We start from the raw sequence: 15,871 nt of genomic DNA on the forward strand, positions 1-15,871 counted from the left end.
GTAACAGATAGATATGCCATCACACTGCAGAGTTCAAAGATATTATGTCAGAGAGCTGCTACTAGAAAATGCATAGATTTAGAAAGAACAGTGGATAATTTTTCTATTCCTCCACTCTTTTCTTTGTGTAAAGTTCTGAACAGAGATGTCTGTAGAGCAGACCTATGTGACATATCCCACACAAAGATATCTTTGCCTAAATGTCATCATGTCTTTGTAGTTCCCTTTTCAGTCAAGTCATTCAAGGTTACGATGACACAATTCTGCATCATTAACTTCTAAGGCTAAAACTGGGGGAGAGATTTGAGAAGAAGGAATGGGTACAGTCAGGTTGTCCAAGTTTAATTAAGCTAAACTGACAACATGGGAAAGTCTTAAAAGTGCAGTTCTTAAACTCTTACTCAAATAGCCTTTAGAGGCAGTCCCCTTGGACATGTGGCTATTCTACCAAGATTACAAGAAAAGATTGGGAGGGGTACCAATACTAAGGGACTTAAACACCAACTGGTCCTTCAAGCAAAGGAGTTCAAACGTGAGTTAACTCATCTTTAGGGCTACAAGTAGAGTATTTTTCTGGATTTAAAATACCCCTTTTGAAACAAGAAGCTGAAATGTCTCCTAGTTTAGGCATTATTTATTATAAGAACAGGATTTCAAAATTAGATGTGTTTTTAAGAACCAGGTTCCTAAGTGAAAAAGCAGCAGAGATCTTTTTTATACCTGGCCCTGTGTTTGTACTCCTGGTTTATTCATTGTCACTTTTCTAAGTAGTTTTCTAGTTTGAAGTATAGTCCAGAGAGGTACATAAACTCAAGTTTGAGCCACCTGAGCAGTTGTACTAACTGCTGTGCACAGCTTACCTCAGTCCAGCACCGTTTAGGTAACAGTTGATTTAGTGCCTGGGAAATTCCTAAACTTGCAGCCATAAATATGCAAGATTTGTATAGGGCTCTAAGTGTTTGCTAATTTTCCTTTCCTGCTATCCTCACAATCTTTCTGTTACTAACATGTGATCTGTCTTGGTGGCACTTGCCTCGATTCCTGCTGGTGACGTGACTCAAACTACTGCAAGCCTGACTTTTGGGAAGAAGTGTTCTTTCATGTGGCAGAATTTTGTCTGTATTTATAGCTAGTAAGTCCTGTACCTTTCTGATTAAGTTTTCTATTCAGGTGGACTGCTCATACGGAAAAACAGATAATAATTTAGGGTCCAGACACCTTTTATGAATTAATGGTCTACTGTGTGTATCTTTACTTAGCCCTAGGTGCTCAGGCTATAGTAAACCTAGTACATACTTCAGGAAAATTGAGTGCTTCAAGTTAAGAAACTCTAAACAGTATTACAGTTTTCTTGTCCAAACAGACTTTAAAAATAATAAAAAGTAGATCCTGTCAAACATGACTAATGCAAACTTAGTAACACTTGGAAGTGGCATCTATTGTGCTCTATTATGTTGTGAGAGGATTCCAATCTACTTTAACCGTCCAATACTGCACCCCAGAGGTAAGAGAGCATTGCCAGCTTTCTAACATGAAAGAAAAAAAAGCATAGTGTTTCAGTGCCTTTTTGACCTTTAATGCTCATTTTAAGCACCATCTAGGGCAATTCTGACCTTTCATAATCACTCTGTGTATTGCCATTGAATTTCTTGTGTTTGCATTTGAGAATTACTCTAAGTAACATGCTTTGTCCAAGATAAAGGACTTACCTGCTGCAGGTGCCACTGCATTCCCAGTGAAACCATCACTAACTGGTGCCTGATGATTAGAAATGAGAAAGCAGTTGAAGGTGTCAGCAGTTTTTCATTGCAGTGTGTCCCGAAGATGCATCTTGGCTCTATTTTGACCCTGGCCTGAGGTGGAATTCCAGCTAGACCCCATGTTTCTAAATGGCTTTCCTATTTTCTCCTGTCCTGATCATGTACTCTTTCATAGCCATTGAATTCTGCTAAATTGAACTGAAATCTGAAAGAAGCCAGGATCCCAGAATATAGGTCAGGTTCATCTTGGAGTTGCAGCAAGTTTTGCTTGCTGTGCTGGGCTTAGCCATTCAGTAACACATGAGTTTTTCCAGTCATGGCACTGCAGATCACTTGCAAGCCTTGCATTGAATATGGTATTAGTGTGTGCAAGCTTTGTTCAAATCTGCTAAAGCCTAGGCAGATCCTGAGTGTCAAATGACCCCTCCAGCAGCTAAATGCACCTGTGCGGCCCCCACAAATGACTGGAATATAGAATGTGCACATACTACAACTAATGACTAAGCAGAAACTCCTGATGGATGTGAATTCTGCTTGCACAAAGACAGTTTTACATCACAGAATGCAACACAGTAAATATAAGCAGAACAGTATGGAAAACACTCACCTCTCAGTATAACTGACAGTCTGGTATACTCTGGTTTGAGCAGAATTAGCCTCTCTTAGTGACAGAAAAATAAGAGTGTCATGTAAAAACAGTGCTTTTAACAAGACATGTAGTAAACATTATCTGGGAAGTGGATCAGGTGGTTGTAGATGTGGATCTCTGCTCCTAAATCTTTGATTAATGATGTGGCCTTGGCTAAATCAGATCCTACCGCTTCATTTTCTCAGATGTTCTCCCACCTTTTGGAAAATGCTTTCCTTAGATGGAAGATAACATCTCAAAGCAAAGCACCAGCACTGCTGCAATTCTATTGCATTCTGACCAATTTCTCTTCTGATTGTCTCTGATGAGATACTTCCACTGCACAAAGCTTGCAGTCATTTTCATTATCTACCTGTCTTTCTTTTGATTGACAAGCCATTTTCTAGAAACTCCTGTCTGTCTGTACAAAATAAGTGCTTACTGTATCTGATGTTTACAAAATGAAGCTGATTTTACAGGCTCTGGGAACAGTGCAACCCCACAAATGGAATGTGCCTTCCATCCTCACTGATAACATACTTTTCCTGTATATTGTATTGTTCATTTTTTACTGCCTACCCACAGGTTACGTTTTCTTAAGTTTCAGTGATGGATCCCAGCCAGGTCTTTGGGCCTTCTTAGTTTTATTAGCATAAATGTTACCGTATTGAAACCAGGGAGAATTTAATTTCTGTAACAGTTTTCATATGTCGGAAAATATTCATTTCCTTTTGGAACTAAACAGTCTCAAACTTTGAAGAACTCTAAGTGGGGCTTTTGTTCATAGACTGGTATCCCTGTGGTTTCAGTCTTACAAGCCTAGAGCTTCTGGTGTCATGGGTCTTAAGGTAAATATCTACCTTTCCTCATTCAACCTGGATGATCTTAGATCAATGTCAAGACTGTCTAGATACAGGTTCTGCATAAAAGTTAATTTTCTGGATGATGGCTATTCTGTCTTTCTTAGAAGCATCCTCTCATTTAATTGTAACTCGAGTCTGAGTTTTGTTTAAAACCTAAAGTGGAAAGCCAATTACTCTGCAAGCAAATGACACGAAATGAAGATTCCAGTCTCAGTTTTGTGAGAATCAACATAATCTTTGAAATTGTCTACTCTTTTTTAGCTATCAATTGCCCTGTAGTTCTCTCCCTGCATTTTGATCAGTAATTCAGTCAGTTACAAATCAGCTTCCTTAGTGAATAGTCACATCTACAATAAATACAGTTTTGAGTTTCTTCTGCAAGGCAGTATTTGTATGTACATGATTGGAATAGTTTCTGTATTTAAATTTCTTGCCAGCAGTGGTAAAGGCATCATGTGTTGTTATACCTGATGGTTTCACATAAAAAGATGTTAAAAATTAACTGAATCTTGCCCTTACAACAGTTAGTCAAACGCGTTTCTCTGCCTGAAAATGTATTGAAAGACCATAGCTCTTTTTTCCTAGAGCCCCAGCATCCCACACCACCTCAGAGTACAAGTTCAGTGAGTCAGAACAACAGGAATATTACTGATGCTTTTTTTCTCATTTTCTCTAAAATATCCTTCACACATTCTAGTCACTCCTTGGAATTTTTTCTTCGGCATATTGATGTGCAATTTGTTTTCTATGAAAAACAGAATGACAAAAATGTTGAATAAATAAGATAGAGTATTTAGAGTTTTGTAAAAAGTTTTTAATATACAAGCCAGTTTAACTTAGACCCCACTGTTTCTTCCTCACGTACCTTGTAAAATCAATCCTACTACATTGCCTACTACAATCGTGAGGGAAACCCTGCCTGGAGGAATTAAACAGAGACAATTCAGTTAATGCAGGAATGATATTACAGTTCAATATCAGCGTGAAATTAAACAGCATTTGCTGCTTTGGTTGAGTACATCATCTGATAAATACAACTGATAGAAATTGGTTCAGTTGGAGCAATTGCAAAAATAAGTTTGAAATAAGCTGTAGTCATTTTACTGTCCTAAAAACTTCCAATATAATCATTTGATCTAAATGTTTTCCAATATGATGCTTTACAAGAGAGAATTTAAAGAACAAGATAGCAAGAATAGTCATCATTTCTGATAAGCACAAACCACAAGCTTGCAATAAAGCATGAATAGATACAATGAGAAGAGTTTTGTGCTGCTGGTATAAAGAGCTAGAAACTGTGGTAATCTATCTGTTGCAGACAGATTTCCATTCTCATGTGGAACTCACTGTGGACTATTGCTACAAGGTCAGTATTTTAAGTTGTTTTATTTTATCCAGAACCCTTTTTGTCAATGTGTACCTTTCTAAAATGTATAAACAGAAATAAATAATAAACAACCGACTATAAAATGCTGCAATCCTCATCAAACTGCAGTTTCTTATCATGTCATGAAGTTCTGCACAAATACCTAGGAATATGCATCCCCACCTCAAGCAAATTACCTACGTTACTTTCTGTGAGAAAACAAAGTGCAATTTTCTGCTAATTATTCAATCTGTAAATATTTGTCTTGTAGTTGTGTTCAAATTACTTGGCATGAGTTTACTTTCAGTGTTACTGGTTCTGTATTTGCATCTATACACCATTTTCAGGTGGTTTCCCACTTTATTTTCTTTTCTGGCATAGCATGCCAATAGCCTGTAGGTGAAATGAAAATTTCTTTTCTCTATCTCTCTCCCCCTTGCAAAAGAAGGTATTTCATGGTGTACCGACAAAGCATCCAGTGAAGGCCTGATTTCTCATCACACATGTTCGGGTGACTGAGAGCCTCCATATGCAGACCATGATTATGTGTGACTGTGGTCATTCTGCTTTTTAATCCATACAGATACCTAGCAGTAGTAGGCCATATTTTGACACATGTTGTTTCTTGTTTATGCTATGAAAGGAGAAAGTTGTCATCAACTGCTGTGCCAGGGATTCTCCCAGGCGAGGCAGATGAGCCTGTCAACCTCCTGCTTTCCATATAGAGATGCAATTTTGTAGCTCCCACCTCTCCTCCTGCTGTGTTACCCACCTCTTGCACAGCTACCGTGTGGCACCGTGTTTCCCTCCCCTCCCGCTTCTGTCAGGGCTGTGTGTGAGCTGTAGACCTGCGGTGTCTAATGCAGGGGATGGGCAGGGTGCAGGTAGGAGCCCTGCTTCCTCCTTTTCCACCACACCCCTGTGCTTTGATTCAGATCAGGCAAGGCTGTATCCATACCGTGACATTCTGTGGCCTGGTCTGTGAGCTTGGCATGCCAGTGTTGTGTTCTACAAGATCTCCACGTGTTATTGCTACAAGCAATATGTCACCAATAGAGAAGAAAAGTGACTTGACCACTGGCTATACCAGCTAGATAACAGCAGACTTGAGAAGACAAGTCATAGACAGGAATAACTAATATCAGCCTTAGGATTGTTCTTGGCATGGAGTCTTAGGTCACAGGGAACTAAAAGTTTACATAAATGTCAATTAAGCTACATCCTCAACTGATTTTTTTTTTTTTTTTTTAGAAATGCATTGTGTTAAAACATAAAGCAATATGTTGCCAGTCTTTCTTATTGCTCTTGGCATTTCTTTAGCATTTTAAGATGTTCATTTGCTCCAAGCAGTGGTTTATTCTTTTTCTCTGGAAAGAAGAACCACAAATGGTAGGGTTTAAACATATCTGAGCACAGAATAGTTTCAAAACATTTTGCTCCTAAAATAATCCCCAAAAAGTCCACCTGGGAATGAAAGTGAAACCATCAAGGCACTCAAACAAGGCTGACACTAAATCTTAACTCTGATCAAAAAGATGACACAGCCAGTTTGTACATACTTCAGATATTGTGTACAGAACCCAGCAAGTGAGTTTGTTTTTCCTAAATATGAAATGAAAACTAATGTGTCATCTAGTAGAAATCTCATTGGATTATTTATCATTCCTCTTGAAGCCAGTGAAGTGTAAAGTAAAAAAGTGGGTTTTGAGACTTTTTAGAGATTTTTCTCTTTCACTGGCGTTTATGAAAATATATTTCAATTCTTACTTTTAAATTACAGAAAACAAGGTGAAGCTCACAGGATGCTTGTACCTGCAGTCAGACTGGGAGGATGGAGAAGAAGGGAATCAAGTGATATTTTGGGGTTTTGTCCTTCTCTTGTGTTTCTCACTAGTTCAGTCACCACAAGCCTTTGCAGTGGAGATACTGTCAGTGGAGCCTCGTGGTGGGTGGAGAAGAAAATGCTTCCATCTACTGATGGAGGACATGAGCACCAGCACAGGGCTTCTGGCCAGCTCATGGCTCTCCTTTGCCATGAGCAGCCTCAGGGACTGTAACATGCGAAGTCAGCAGAGGCCCTTGTGCTTTCTAGAGTACTTCCAGTGATGTCTTTAAAGGCTGAAAATCTGAAGACAATTGAAAAAAACACAAAGATGTCATATGTTTTTGGGAGAGAGAAGGTCAAGTCTGTTTACTTTCCTCGTAATTGCTTTAGTCTTGCAAAGTAATTCCTTTCTACCTGTTTTTATTTGTAATTCCAGTGTATATCTAGGTAGACAGAGGACCTTAGCAGTGTTGCATCAGATACAACTGGAAAAAAAAGAGTTATTTTAGCATTTGCCATAAAGCTAAGCTCTTTGGAAAACTATCTTAAGATTGCTAGATTCATTTGGATCAAGTCTGAAGATCTGGCTCTGATCCTCCAGCACCTTACAAGCAGGAAGCTTCTAAACTCATGTTGGAAAGAGACCAACCACTGGCTTACATCATTACACAAAAAGATCAAGGATTATTTATTTGAAGTAATAACTACAACAGCTAGACCAAAATAAACAATTCTCTTAGTGACAGCCATTCCTTTCTCTTAATATCCTGCTACCTCTGTCCCATTTCCTCTCCTGAACATTAGGACCATGGCTGCTGTTGGACTTAAAGCCAGCAGGAGATTTCCATTGCACCAGTTGTCCATGTTCTTCTCACTTACCCTCCTATTTCTCCACTCTCCTCCCCCAAGTCTTACTTATTTTTAATAAGTTTTGCTTGGCCTGCTGAATGGTCAAAGCTTCACTAAATGCAGAGCAGTGGAGCCTGACCCAGCTCTAGCCTGAGAGACAGCAATTCCCCAAAAGCTGCTAATGCCAGCTGACCTTATTCTGACCCCTGCAGAATGAACATATTACCTGATGTCTTGTCCCAGCCCTCGTGTCCCAGGATTTACCACAGTATGACATTAATCTTGCCTGCATGCAGTGAGGCTGTAGGTATAGTGATATGTGAGATTAGGAGAGACCAATGAAACTGGTTTGCTGGTTTTCTTATAGTCTTTTTTTTGTGTGCGTCTTGCGTCTTACCCTTGATTTGGGTAAGGAAAGCTTTACCTACTGACATTCAGTCCAAACACCACATTTTGGTATCAAGGAAGGTGATTTATATTCTTCAGCTGGTATACAAGGAAATAACCATGTGGGCTTTTCCTCAAAAGTCACCACTGATGCAGTGAGTTTCACAGATGCTTGCCCATTTCTCCTTAGCCAGTATGAACTGTGCGTGCTCAGTGTCCTGAGCTTCCTCCTGGAAATAAAGAGGACCCCAACCCCAGTGGACGATCTCCTGCACAATGCAAACAGCCTTTACTCTGTGGGACTAAAATTCTCAGGGTTGAGTTAGAACAGCATGAACCGACAGCAGAAGGAATGAAATATGACACATATAAATCCTTTAGTCTCATCTAAAGGACACATGCAGACTTAATCTGATTGGGTAGTACAAATGCTTACAGGCAAGAATCTGGTGTTTTCTAACTTATACAAACATCTTTACTCTGGGTATGTTGTGTGGCTACTATTTATCCTTAGTGGAGAAGCTAAAACTCACGGTTATGAATCTGAAAATCATTGTGTTGTACAAGATTGTACTCAAATATTTCATAAATATCTTTCCATGCCCACTGGAAGCCAGACTCACTGTAGCATTGTCCCTGACTTCACAGGCTTGTCTTTGGTGTGTTTTTCGTGGGAAGAATATGAGGAGTTGGAAAGAAATCTGTAGAAAGAGCACATTGTACATCAAAGTGATTTTACATGCTTTTTTCAGACTGCCAAGCAACAGTGCTTTTTGTTGTGTCTGTGGCTATGAAATCAATGATTAGAATAGAGAATAGAATAGAATAGAATAGAATAGAATAGAATAGAATAGAATAGAATAGAATAGAATAGAATAGAATAGAATAGAATAGAATCATTTTGGGTGGAAGACACCCTTAAGGTCATCGAGTCCAACCATAACCTAACTCTGGCACTAAACCATGTCCCTAAGAACCTCATCTAAATGTCTTTTAAACCTCTCCAGAGATGGTGACTCCACGACTTCTTTTGGCAGCCTGTTCCAATGCCTGATAACCCTTTCTGTGGATAAATTTTTCCAAATATCCAATCTAAATCTCCCCTGGCCCAAATTGAGGCCATTTCTTCTCATCTTATCACTTGCTACTTGGGAGAAGAGACCAACATCCTCCATGCTACAACCTCCTTTCAGGCAGTTGTAGACAGAGGTAAGGTCTCCCCTTACCGTCCTTTTCTCCAGGCTAAACAGCCTCAGTTCCCTCAGCACCTCCACATCAGACTTGTGCTCCAGACCCCTCACCAGCTTTGTTGCCCTCCCCTGAACTCTCTCCAGAACCTCAGTGATTTTTCTGTAGTGGGGGCCCCAAAACTGAACACAGGATTCAAGGTGGGGCCTCACCAGAAATGAGTACAAGGTGACAATTAATCCCCTAATCCTGCTGGCTACACTAGTTCTTATACAAGCCAGGGTGCTCTTGGCCTTCTTGGGTACATGGGCACACTGCTGGCTCATGTTCAGCTGGCTGTCTATCAACAGCACGAGATCCTTTTCCACTAGGCTGCTTTCCAGCCACTCTTCTCCAAGAGTGTAGGGTTGCATGGGGTTGTTGTGACCGAAGTGCAGGATATGGCACTTGGCCTTGTTGAAACTCATGCAATTGGCCTCAGCTCATTGATCCAGCTTATCCAGATCCATCTCTAGAGCCTTCCTACCCTCCAGCAGATCAACACTCCCACTCAACTTGGCATCATCTGCAGACTTACTAAGAGTACACTCAATCCCCTCATCCAGATCATTGATAAAGGGATTAAACAGAACTGGATCCAGTACTGAGCTGTGGTTAACACCACTTGTGACCAGCTGCCAACTCGATTTGACTCCATTCACCACAACTCTTTGGGCCCAGCCATCCAGCCAGTTCTTTACTCAGCAAAGACTATGGCCATCCGGGTCATGAGCTGTCAGTTTCTCTAGGAGAATGCTGTGGGATACAGTGTCAAAGGCTTCACTGAAGTCCAAATACACAACATCCACAGCCTTTCCCTCATTCCACTAAGCGGGTCACCTTGTCATAGAAGGAGATAAGGTTGGCCAATAGACTAGACCAGGCTAGAATAGACTAGAATTCAGTTGTAAGGGACTTACATTGATCATCTAGTCCAACTGCCCAATCACTTCAGGGCTCACCAAAAGTTACAGCATGTTGGAAAGCACATTGTCTAAATGTCTTTTAAGCAGTGACCTGCTTGGGGCATCAACCACCTCTCCAGGAAGCCTGTGCCAGTGCTTGACCACCCTCTCAGTAAAGAAATGCTGCCTAATGTCCAGTCTAGACCTCTCCTGGTGTGGCTTTGCACCATTCCCAGTGTACTTTTTGGTCCCATTAGAAGTCTTTGGTTTGGAAGAAAGTGTTCAGTGACCTATACAGAGAAGCTGAAGTATTGTGGAGTTTACCGGTTTGTGCAAAGCAAATTTCAAGTTTGCAATTTCCAGCTGCTGCCAAACACCTTATTATCTGCTATGTTGAACCAGGATTGTGAGGGGCAGCATCTTCTCTTAATCACTTCAAGGAACCATTACTCTGTTTTGTAACATGATAAGAGATAAGTTTTTTAAAACAACTTTTTTGCTCTATGGGCATGTCTTTGTATTAACACTGGTTTAGCAGTCCTCTTTCATATTCGTTCAGGTTGTGAACATCATAAACCTTGCTTTTCCAGTATATGAACTTCATAACACCTGTATAAACGCAGTCTGCAGTGAAAGAGAGACTAAGTCACTTTGCCTTACAAGTGCTATAAACCCAGAGGACTCTGACAGTTATTTCCTGCAGCTTACCCAGTGTGCAAAAACCTGTTTGCCTTTTCCCACAGGAACAATGTTACTGTAATGTTGATCTAGATGCAAAATATGAGTTCTGTTCTCTTGCACAAAGTCTGGGCCAAGGATCTTTCTGGGAGGTCAGACCCATAACTGAGAAGCTAAGCACAGAGCTGCACAACAATAACTACAGATTCATACTTGCTTCAGCAAGGATTTTAGTTTTGTTGTTAATATTTTTTAATAAGAAAGTCAGACCCCCAAGATGATTGTCTGTATAGTTTGCATCCCCAAGATTCTCTCTGATGTGAAGCATACTACAGAATCAATCCTGTGTAGAGGTTGATGAGTAGGGACAGAATAATGCTTAAATCATTATTTGAACAAAAGAACTGATCAAACATCTCTCAGGGCAGAATATATACTGCAATTCCAAGAAAATCAATAGAGGCTGGAAATGAGCTAGACTTCAGACACACTTGGTGCTTTATGTTTGCAACATTCTATTCTCTTAACTAACATGATGTTCTTAGCTTCATTACTTCACCTTTTTGTGATCTCAGCTGATGTCTTCAGATTCTATCTTTGTATCAATAGATCACAAACCAACCTGAGTCCTTCTGATCCATGCTCCTTTCATCTTCTCATTTCTCTCCTTGTTCTCTTATGAAATCAATTGTTCACACTCTCTTGCCTAAACATCTTCATCTTTGTTCCCAAGCCATTGCTGCTCCACGTGTTTTCAGCCGTTAACATTACCACCTCCCTGCTGTTTAACCTCTCACTGAGCAGCGTAGTTGGAGACTGCTTTTACTCTGCTTCCAGGGCTTGTTTCTGAGCCTGAATCGGAGACAGCTCCATCCAACTGAGAATGATCCTAACAGGTAGTGTGGATATCAACAACTGTACAGCAGTTCTGTTCTATGGTCATCCCTATCCTTTCCCACAGCAAGTACTTTTTTTGCTCCAAGTAGAAGTGATTGCGCCAGCCCATTGTTGTCTTGTTTTTCCACTTGACCTAAAAACCCCATTTGGTCTGCACCTTGGTGAATTTTGAAGGCATCAGCTGAGTTTTACTAGGCTTGTTGCATAATTTGGAGTAGAGAAGATTGATAGGATCTCCCAGCTAGAGATCTGTAGGATGCAAAACAGTTGAATGCTTGGGGAAGGTTGATTCCCATGGTTGCATTGTCTATAGTTTCTTAGCATTTAATTCTGAAGCCAATGATATGTTTCCTGCCCCACTAGGGTAAGAGGCAGTGCTGTTGGAACCATAAACCTCCCCAGGGCTACAGGGAAGTTTGCCAAAGTTATGTCTCTGCTCCCTTTACTCATAAGACCTCCATATATCCTGCTGGCCCTGGAAGTGCCAAGGTAATCCCAGAGCAACTTTTCGTGGTGATGAGAAGAGTTATACTGCAGTAACTCCCTGTGTCTGCCTCATATTTTGGTTTTGTTGCCCTATTTCTGTTTTGCTTTGCGCATTTTCAGAGTTCCCAGAGGAAGGAACAGAAAAGCCTGAATTAATTCTTAATGTTCAGAAAGCATTTCAAAGATGTCAACACATGACTGCTATTGCCATTGTAAAACTGTCAAGCATGACGCAATCAGCACTTGCCTGTTCTGAGGGTGCTCTCACCAGCACTGGGCTCTCCCAGGTGGCCATGCAAGGTGCTGCTGCCCTTCTGGGCCTGCTTACCCTGCCATTCCTTTTTACATCTGGCTGAATAATTACTCTGAGAAATTGAAATGATTCCAACCTGCGTAAGGCAGAGATTTCTTACTTCAAATTAACATTGCCGCTTGCATATATGAATCCTGGAAAGGGAGGGGTGGGGTTGCTTTTTGGCATCCAGTTCCCACATCAGATGATATGAAATTAATAGGTTGGTGCCAGGAACTGCATTTTCACAGACTGGCCAGAGATGCAGCAGAAGATCTCCACTGTGGGGAAACCGCCTGCAAACATGACTTGCGCACTATGACCTATGAAGACAGTGAGACACTTACTTGAGTAAGCATGAAAGGCTCAGAGTGAGACAGATTTGCTGTTTCTGGCACAAGTAGATTCCCCAGGAGAATCTGGTAATTTCAAGACATTTGCTTGCAGGTTCAGACAGGGGATTTTCTTAGCTTAGAGAACTCTTCACCTGATCTCTCCTGTTATGAATGCCACTTACTTCAAGCAGGAAAACAGAAGAGCTGTGAAGTGAGCAAACAACCTGTTCAAATAGCTAGTTAGTGCTCAAGAGCACAATAAATACTTCATTGAAAATCCTTGGATCCATGCAGAAAACTGAACTCACTGTACTAGCTTAAGAAAGGATGCTGGTGCCTTTGGCACAGGGGCTATGTCTGGCCACATTTCTTTCCAGTTTGCTGACGTGCTGAAGTAAATGCTTGACAGAGAGCAGTTGACTACTTCCTTTGGAAATTTACAGGTAGATCCTGCAGGAACATCTATAATCCTTTGTAGGTTGGAGCATGGTATCCTATGGTCCACTCAGTACTTTATAGGAGTTACTCTGCTGCTGAATCGAGATGATTTATTTCCCTTATAAAGTTACTGAGATGTTAACTGAGAAAGTACTTGATCATGTGAGTGGAATTCAACATAGTCCACTGCTGGCACTGACTCTCTGACAGAAGATAAACACACATAATTTTGTACCTTGTTCTTTCCCATGCTGGAAAATGTCATGCAAAATATTATGGCATTCCCCTTCTCACTTTCCCAGACTCCTTCCCTTTTCTTCTTCTCCCTCTGCCTAATACTGAACCCAGTTTTAATGAAGATGCTGCTGCCAGTAAAACGGTGGCTATATTTGTTTAATGAGCCTGTTCCAATGTGTCATTTAATTACTCCATTATTTCTTTTGTCAGCACTCTGAATAACAAAGTTATTGGTATTTGACTAATTTTTCATGCTTGAATTAAAATATATCAGTAAATACAATGTCATCTGCAAAGAGGAACTGCCAGCAAACTATGGGGATTTAGGGATTTTATTTTTTTTTCTCTCTCTAAGCAGTAATTACTAAGGTAAATGAAACTTCTGGGAACTGTTATTTCAAATTGAATTTTAACTGCTTCCTTTCTGGAAGGGAAGACATCAACCTTACTTTCTGAATAAAGCATGAACAAGAATAAATAAGGAGATACTTAGTGAAGGACTCACAGGGAAGGCAGATAAGTGGAGTGTTTATGCTAAAAGTTTTGACCCTCATTTTAGGTAACAAAAAATAAAGTAACTCAAGTGACTGTTGTCAATGTAGTGTTTTTTATCAGAGACAGTAATCTCCTTCCCTGAAGACATATCCTTAAAGGGCATTTCAGGTCCATTTTCTTATTTTCCTTTGCAAAGAAGGAGAGGCTTATAGCATCAACACTGGGATATGAGAGTACAAGGCTCCAACAGGAAAACATACTGCACTCCCTATGGTTGCTGCTGAAAAAGAAAGACTAGACCTGGCTCCTACAGTATGGCTTGCTCCCCCACAGCACACCTTTCTGATCTGCATCCAGCACTCCTGTTCCTTCTGCGAAGGGAAGGCTACCTGGAACTGGACCTACTCCCTCATTATAAAATCTGTGATTGTTGCAGAATGACATCGTTTCTAGCTGATTTCATTTAAGCTCTGGGCAGCAGAAAGAGAACCTCATGAGGTTCAACAAGGCCAAGTGTGAGGTTCTGCACCTGGGTCAGGGCAATCCCCAGTATCAACACAGGCTGCGGGATGAAGAAATTGAGAGCAGCCCTGCAGAGAAGGACTTGGTATTGGTGGATGAAAGATGGGGCATGAGCTGGCAATGTGTGCTTGCAGCCCAGAAGGCCAATGGTATCTTGAGCTGCATCAAAAACAGCGTGGCCAGCAGGTCAAGGGAAGTGATTCTGTCCCTCTGCTCTGCTCTGGTGAGACCTTACCTGGGGTCCTGTGTCCAGCTCTGGAGCCCTCAGCACAGGAAAGACATGGACCTGTTGGAGAGGGGCCAGACAAGGCCAAAAAAGTGTTCAGAAGGCTGGAACTGCTCTGCTGTGAGGACAGGCTGAGAGAGTTGGACTTGTTCAGCCTGGAGAAGAAAAGGCTCCAGGGAGACCTTATTGTGACCTTTTAGTACATAAAAGGGGCCTACGAGAAAGTTGGGAACTGACTTTTTAGTAGACCCTGTTGCAACAGGAGAAGGGGTTATGGTTTTACACTAAAAGAGGGGAGATTCAGACTAGATATAAAGAAGAAATTTTTTATGAGGGTGGTGAAATACTGGCCCAGGTTGCTCAGAGGGGTGGCAGATGCCCCATCCCTGGAGACATTCAAGGCCAGACTGGACGGGGCTCTGAGCAACCTGATCTAATTGAAGATGTCCCTGCCTATTGTAGGGGAGTTGGATTACATGACCTTTGAAGGTCCCTTCCAACCCAAACTACTCTATGAATTTTGAGAGCAAGTCAGTGCAAGTCCTACTGCCAAAATATGCATAGTGAGCAGCAGAGGAGACTGTGGTGGGATTGCATCATTCTCTGAGAAAAGTAAAGAGAGGGTTTCATGTTAAGATGTGGTTCATAAGGTACAGCTGCCACTTGGGGACTGCGCTCTCACATCAGAGATTCAAGCACTTCTGTCATGGTTGTTCTGACAGCAAGACTGCAATTCAAGCCTGTAAATTGATGCAACAGCGGTTGCAGAACTGAACAAGGAATTATTACCTTTGTGATGAAAAGTGGTGAAAGAAAAACTTCTAAACATATAGTTTAGTCTCTGGATTAGAACACAAAGGAGGAGCTTGAAAATAAATCAGTGCTGCAGGAAGAAAGTTTGAGACAGATGAAATTATATCTCCTGTCAAAATGATAAGTTGGTCCTTAAAAAAAGAAAAAAACCTAGAAAGTGCTAGTACTTTACTAAGGCTTCTATGTGAGGAAAGGCTCCATGGGAAAGCCTTAGGAGTCCCTTGCAGCACAGGATGGGAGATACTGGAGCACGGCAAGGCTCAGGTTTCCAAGATAAGTCTCCACGAGCTTGTGTTCTAGTGATTTTGTGTGTCTGCATTTATATGGTTGGTCTCCTGAACATCTCTTTTGACTATTGCCCATGGAACCATGGGATTAAAATACCTTCCTTCTTTTAAATTGAATTTGTTGAATTTATGGGTGGGCAATGTTACATGGCTATTCATCTACTTAAGAGAGTAAATCTATAGATCTCAGTTCCTGCTTCAAGCTGTGTTCAAGTGCTTGAATTAATTGGCTGTTTAATATAAATATTTAAGTGTGCATTAGAGGCCAGAGCACAGTGGCATATCCAAATCACCAAACAACAGAATAATGATATTTCTAACTCTGCGTCTTATTCTTTTGCAGGTAGTGGTACAA

This window comes from Nesoenas mayeri, assembly GCF_963082525.1.
Source record: "Nesoenas mayeri genome assembly, chromosome: Z".
In the NCBI taxonomy this organism is placed as follows: domain Eukaryota; kingdom Metazoa; phylum Chordata; class Aves; order Columbiformes; family Columbidae; genus Nesoenas; species Nesoenas mayeri.